Source organism: Saimiri boliviensis, chromosome 20, assembly GCF_048565385.1.
Source record: "Saimiri boliviensis isolate mSaiBol1 chromosome 20, mSaiBol1.pri, whole genome shotgun sequence".
In the NCBI taxonomy this organism is placed as follows: domain Eukaryota; kingdom Metazoa; phylum Chordata; class Mammalia; order Primates; family Cebidae; genus Saimiri; species Saimiri boliviensis.
Window position 1 is genome coordinate 4380013 of NC_133468.1, and position 7294 is coordinate 4387306.

Sequence of the window (7294 nt, forward strand, 5' to 3'; positions counted from 1 at the left end):
CATCCTGGCTGCTCTCTCGGCTCAGCTGGGAACTCTCAGAAACATGCACCCTCTTGCCTGCAGGAACAAGGCTGGCGGGCCGGGAGGGCTGCTCGGGCAGGGGTTTCCAGGCAGAAGCTCATCCAGGGCTGGATGGAGGGGCTGGCGGAGGCCAGAAGGAGCAGGTTCCATGGGCTGAGAGGGGCCGGAGGGTAGGTGAGGAGGCAGGAGCCACGGCCAATGGGGCACACAGGCCGGCACGAGGCTGCCCCATGGAGCTCCCGCTGCAGCCGCTCATTGCCCAAGCCCAGCACAGCTCTCTGCAGAGGGGACCGCGCTGCCAGCATGGAGCCTGTGCTCCGGACACTTGGCCATGAGTTCACACGTCGAAGAACACCTTGGCCAAGAGCCTCATAGACCTGTCAACATGGAAGGACAACGGTCTGCTGAGCACCTGCTGGGTGCTGGGCGTCTGAGCCTCCTCCATACATAGCATCAAAGAGCAGGAGCGGTTTCGATTGCAGGAAACAGCCTTGTTGCCCCCAAAGAGCCTGTGGGTGAACTAGGGCTGCCGTGAAAACTACCGCAGATGGGGCCTGAGCAGCAGAAATGTGTTCTCTCTCAGTCCTGGGGGCCGGAGCTCCGAGATCCAGGCTTGGGCAGGGCCGATGCTCCTGAGGCCTCTCTCCTTGGCTTGCAGACGCTGCCACTCTGGGTCCTCACGTGGCTGTCCCTGTGCGTGTGTCCGTGTCCTCATCTCTTTTGTAAGGACAACAGTCCTGTTGGATTAGGGCCCACCCATAGGACCTGATGTTACCTTCACCAAGTCTTTACAGGCCCTATCTCCAAATACACCCCCACACTGAGGCGCTAGGGGTTTGGACTTCAAGCTATGAATTTGGGGGTCACAAGTCAGCCCTTAGCAGTGCGTGTGTTCATGTATGCCCTGCACCAATTAGGAACCCATCTGGTCATGAGCAGCAGGAACGGGAAACAAACAGTATCGAGGCAGGTGCTCTCCTCCATCACAGTCCAGAGCTGCGCAGGCGGGTGTCGCTCGGCACTCCCGCTCCTGACAGCCCCAGATACCCGGCCTCCACTGCCCAGGTCACCTGGCTGATGCTGTGGTTCCAGCCACCACAGCTGCATTCCCAGCATTTGGGAGGAGGAAGGGGCAAGGAGCGTGCACCAACTATCTGCTAAGGAAATTCCAGGAACTCCCCCTCCATACTTGTATTTCATGTCACTGGACCTAGTCCCATGGCCACACCCAGCTGCAAAGGACTTTATGAAAATGCAGCCTTTATGCTGGATGGGCCTGTGCCCTGCTGAAAATGTGGCTGCAGTTATAGCAGGAAGAGAGACGGGGTGATGGGGGCCTGTTCGAGTTTCCACCATAGCCCTCGTTGACGATTATCACCTCATTTGTGTTAGCCCAAGATGCTGGCTCGCTGGTTCTTTTAACATCTCTGAGTTCTCATCTTTCCTGTTTGTTTTCCTTCTTGGAATTTCCTGAATTTCTTCTGGGAACTCCCACATTATCTTTTGGATTGGATCGTCCTTCGATGGTTGATTTCAGAGATGCTGCCATATTCTAGCATTATCCTTCGTCTTTTTCATAGATTGTCTTTTCACATGGCCCATCATTCTCTTGCTTGCGTGTGGCATCTTCTGTCATAAGGAGGATGTTCAGGTTCATATTAAGAATTGTCTGGCCTCTCTTTTCTGGTTTCTTTTTAGGTCGCACGTTCCTGAAAGCACTGTGTGCTCAAACGCTGTGACCATGTGCTGCACCCCCTCAGTACTCTGATTGTTTTGTTTCTCACGTCTCAGTCTTCGGTCAATGAGGAATTTACCTTCTGAAAGCCACGAGAAGGTACCTCGGTTTCTGTGTCTGGAGAACATGGCTCACCAGCCTTGGCCTGTTTGCACCCGGCCCTTCCCTTGCTTAGCTCCGGCCCGTGGGGAGCAGCCCCCTGTGGGCCGAGTTCTCCACCTCCAGGCTGTGTCCAGCTGGGCTCAGTCCACGGAAGGCACCACAAGAGACTGGAAGGCAAGGGCTGGGCAGCCAGGTGTCTCCACCCCTGGTGCTCTGCCCAGGTGGCTCTGGTTCCCCCGGGGGAGGACCCTGCACTCCCAGCCTCTGCCAGCAGTCCCCCTCATTCCCCCAGCCTGTGCTGGGACTGCTGCGTCTCTGGACCCTTTTGGCATCTCACCTCTCCCTTCTCCTGTATAACCAATTCCCCGTGTTCATTTCCTCCTATTTTCAGTATTCCTTTCCTGTGTGTGCCCTGACTAACACAAATACCAGTGTCCACACCCTGCTTATTTTTTTTTAAAGAAAAGGGAAAAGAAAAAAAGTGCTTCTCATCAATTGGAAATGCCACCTCCGCCTTGCAGTAAATTCCCATAAATGCAGAGCTGTGTCCCGGCCTCTCTCCTGGCTCACTGTCTGTCCTGTGTCTCGTACCAGCAGCAACTAGTCCAGGCCTGAGGATTCCAGCATCTCAGAGGCACCTGGTAGAGCCCATCGGCTGCTCTCCCCACGCACCAGTGAGTGCCTGCCGCTGTTCCTCTAAAGCGTGCTCCACTCTGCTTGCCCGCGTTGTCTTCTTTGTGAATTCTGGGACTAGTCTGATGGCTTTCATGAAACGTCCTTCCTAGAAAGATGTTGATTGAGATTTTATTGAACTTATATGAATTTGGGAAGGAGGTCTTTGCAGTATTAGATATTTGTGTCCTGAATGTGCTGTTTCTTACCATCATTTCAGATTTTTTTTCATATTCTGTAGTAAGGTTTTATGATTTTCCAAATTGGGATCCTCCCATTTTATGTTGGATTCATTCTGAGGCATTGCCTAGATTCTGTGGCTACTGTGATTGGTATCTTGTTTCTATCGTGTTTTTAATTAGTTAATGCTGTGGTTAGGAACGCTACTGATTTTTATGTGAATCTTATATTTTACCATTTTGCTGAACTGTCCAACAGCAGTGATTTCACAGGAGATTGGATCAATGATAGCTTTTTTCTCTTCCTTGCATTTTTAATTTTTTCATGACCAACTCCACTTTTTAGCTAGAAGTTGTGACAAAGAACTTATCCTGAGTGACTACTAAGAATGAGCCTAATATTTCACTGTTAACTATAACATTTGTTCGGGATTTCTAGGAGACGCTCTTTATTAAGTTGAGGAAGTTTGATTCTATTCTTTTCTATTTTCTTGAGACAGTCTCGCTCTGTCTCCTAGACACGAACACGGCTCACTGTAGCCTGGGTCTCCTGGGCCCGAGGAATCTTCCTGTCTCAGCTCCTGAGTAGCTGGGAACACAGGTGCATGACACCATCTCTGGAAAATTTTTAAATTTCTGCTGCAGACAGGGTCTCCCTGTGTTGCCCAGGATGGTCTCAAACTCCTAGACTCTGGCAGTCCTCCCACGTCAGTCTCCTAAACTGCTGGGATTACAAGCACGAGTCACCACACCCGGCTTATGTTGTTTTTAACAATTTAAGTTGTTTCTGGTTTTGTTGTTTTAATCAGGAATACAAGTTGTTTCTAATAATGGTGGGTGTGTCATTTGAACAAATCTTCTTGCTGACGAAGAAAGCAGAAAAACTCGACCGAAAATTTAAAAATCTGTTAGAATGCATTAGAAAGCTAACAAGATAGTGGTGAGTTCTCGTGTCAGAATCCGGGGACAGGTGGAGGCCCAGGAGGGGCACCCAGTACTTAAGACAATGTGGTGGGCAGACAGCCCCAAGTTCCCGCCCTTGGTGCACACACACCTTCTCCAAGTTACACCAACATTAATGAAGGTGCTTCTGTGAAATGACTCTACACATGTCATTAATGTCCTGAATCAGATGACCTTAAGCTAGAGAGATGATCCCTGCTGGGCCTGACCTAATCAGGTGAAGCCTTAAAAGGAACCAGTTCCTCCTGGCAAAGAGAATTGAAAGTGTGACAGAGTCAACTTGAGGGAGTGTCTCCGTTGCTGGTGTTACAGATGGAAGCGGCACATCGCCAGCAATGCAGGCAGCCTCTAGCCCAGGGTGGCCCCCGGCTGACAGCCAGCAGGGAGGCTGGGACTCCAGTCCGACAACCACAGGAGCTGAATTCTCCTGGAAACCTGGATGAGCTAGGAAGGGGACCCCAAGCTGCGGACGATTACCCAGCCTTGCCCACACCTTGATTTCAGCCTTCCCTGAGCAAAGAGCCCAGCGCTTGGGTGCCAGGCTTCTGACCTGTGTACTGAGAGCTGATGAACACGTGTTGACTGAAGCCACTAAATTTACAGTGATGACACAGCGTGGAAAATAAATACATCTGTGGCTTCCCAAGGAGGCATCTGGAACCCTAGTGACACTGAGAGCTTTACTAGGGAGGAGGCTGGTACCTGCTGTTTAGAAATTCAGAAATCCACAGTTAAATTACTCACAGATTAAGGACAAATCACAGTGTCGGTCAGAAAACATGTTGAACTTAGTAACAATGACAATACTGCATATCCACATTTGTGAGATTACAGTAAGAGCTGTGCTTCCTGGGAAATGTAGTTTCAAATGCAGGTATTAGTAAAGGGAAGGCTGAAAATTCGATGGCAATGATGGCAAAATAACCCAAAAAACGTAGAAAGCAAACGATGGTAAAAATATGAGCACAAATATGATCAGATTTTTAAAGCTTCCAATAAAGGGAACAGACCAAGCCAAAAGACGGTTCTTTGAAAAGCAAAATAAGATGGGGAAACCCTGCTGAGCACTTGAGCAGGAAAACGGTAGAGAAGGGGCAAGAAGACGACACCAGAAATGTTTGGGAGAGATCACTCTAGGTCTCACAGGCGTTCAAAAGATAAGACGGCAAAAGATGAAACATAAAGTTCCCACGTCACCCTGCACCGAAATCGCGTGTCCGACAGAAACTTGTACACAAACGTTCACGGCAACACTGTTCATAAATGCCGAAAAGGGAAGCAAGCCAAACGCCCACCAGCCCAATATCACAGAAAGCGAATGTGTCCATCTCTACGATGCAATACCATCCGCTGCAAGGTAATGAGGTGCTGCCGCGCGCTGCAGCAGGACGGATCTCAGACACACCGCGCTGAGCGGCCCCAGCCGCCCCGGAAGCTCGCATGCTGCATGTCGCATGACTTCCTTGATATGAGACACCAGAACAGGAAAATCTCCAGAGACAGGAAATGCATGAGTGTCTGCTCGGGGAGGAGGGTGGCACCTGCTGACGGTACAGAGGTTCTTTGGTGGGGGATGACAGTGTTCTGGAATTGGACGGTAGTGGTGCGTGCCAAATAGTGTGAATATACAAAAATCCGCAGAATTGTGTGGTTTAAAATAGTGAGCTGGGTGTTATATAAACTTGTCTCAAAAACAATTTTGAAAAAACAAAAAAAGATAAGAGATGATTGTGAACAAGTAAGTTTGTGCCGACGCACGTGAGGCCCAGGCCCCAGGTCCTGCCTGCAGCTCCCGGCACGTGACCTTCCTTTCCTTCCTCCCGCCACCTCTGAGAGTGCCAGGCAGGGCAGCTGCCCTGGCGCCTGAGTTCCCTTCCCCGGGTTCACCCCCAGCCCAGACTCAATAAGAACCTTCGCTTCCGTTACTAACTCCTAGAAGAGCATCTGCTTGGCCCAACTAGGGCCACATTCACATTCACATACCCAGGCAGCCACGTGAATGTGGCTGAGGCGACAGGACCACGTGGCCTGAACGTGGCTGCTGTGGCCCATCCCCGGGAGGGGTGGGGAGCAGGTCCTAGAGGAAAGGGGCTAAATACTCGAGGGCAGAGCCCTTGCGGCCTCATCATCTGGTAAAGGCCCCACCTCTCAATACTGTGACAATGGCAATTAGAGTTCAACCTGAGCTGCGGAGGAGATGAACATTCAAACCACAGCCCCATGCCAACGAGCTGGACCTTGCCAAGGGAAATAGGTGGGTATCTCCGGAAGGGTCTGCACAGGAGAGCGCTGTGGCTGGGGGTTTGTCCCCCACACTCTGGGCGCTGGGATCATGGCGCAGGTGGGAGATGATGGGAGCAGAGTCCGGGGGTCCAGGAGCAGGACCAGGGAGAGTGCTGGAGGAGGACGTCTCAGGGACCAAGATGTGGGACTGTGCAGGTGCTGGGGCTCTAGCCTCTCAGGAAACTGTCCCAAGCAGGGTCCTGGGTACTGAGCACTCACCGCGGGCTCTGCTTTAAGGAAAGAGCGTGGGGCAGCGTCTGCCCGGCGGCCATGGTGGCAGTTCTTGGCCGGCATGTCTCAGACACCCCTCACCCAGCCACCCTCCTGCTGCCGTGCATTATTAAATTATTCCTGGGAAATCAGGGGAGAGGCATGAATAATTCAAACAAGGGATAAAATCAAATCTAATCAAGTCTGTCTGCCTGCTTGAACTTTGACATGAGGACCAGAGCAGAGGAGTAAAGCTGTCCAGAGCTTGAAATGAGCATTCAGCTTCAGGATTTGCACTCAGACGTTTCTAAGGACGCTCAGAGGTGAAGGAAGAGGCAGGTCAGAGCTGCTGCGGTGACTCCCCACGCCCCGCATAGGGCCTGGTTGGTCCTTGTGCCTGAGGCCGGGTCTCAGCACTGTCCAGCCATGTGACCCTGGGAAGGTGCATAGCCAGGCCCGGCCTTAATTTCCCAGAATGGGAGGAAAAATACAATCTGCCTCAGGAAGTTGTTTTGCACACTCAGCAAAATAACACACAAAAGGTGTTTTGTGCCACTATAGGGCAGACAGGGAATAGAGGGTGGGCGCCTGCCTCCTTCCATCCTTAATAAAAATGCTTGAGCAGAGGAAAGATGATCCTTTGCTTTCAGCTCAACATTGCTAATTTTCCTCCCTGAAATGTCAAAATATGTGTGCTTTTATGTAATGGCAGACACACATCTTTCTCATGAAAGATGTACATGGGCATTTAAAGTTCAGGAGAATGGAGCTTGGTATTTTCTCCATAGATTGTCCAAACAGTTTACTGTTTCAGCAAGCTATGGGGAAATAATGTATCGCCAGCAGGGCGACCTCGGCGCTGGCAGTGGCTGGTGGCAGTCCCTGCTCCGGCAGCCTCTCTGGCCCCCTCATGCTGCCCCCAGGGCCAGGAGCAAGTTTCTACCTTGACCAGTCTGCCTCCCCAGGCCTCCCCACCAGCCTGCGGTCTGACATCTAGACTGTCGCCAGAGGCCCCCTTTGCCGCTGCTGACTAGCGGGACAGCGGTCTCCCACTAAGACAGACATCCACTCGACACAGCCACTCCCAGCTTTCTCTGCAGCTCAGTGCCAGGAACATTGTGACTGCTCC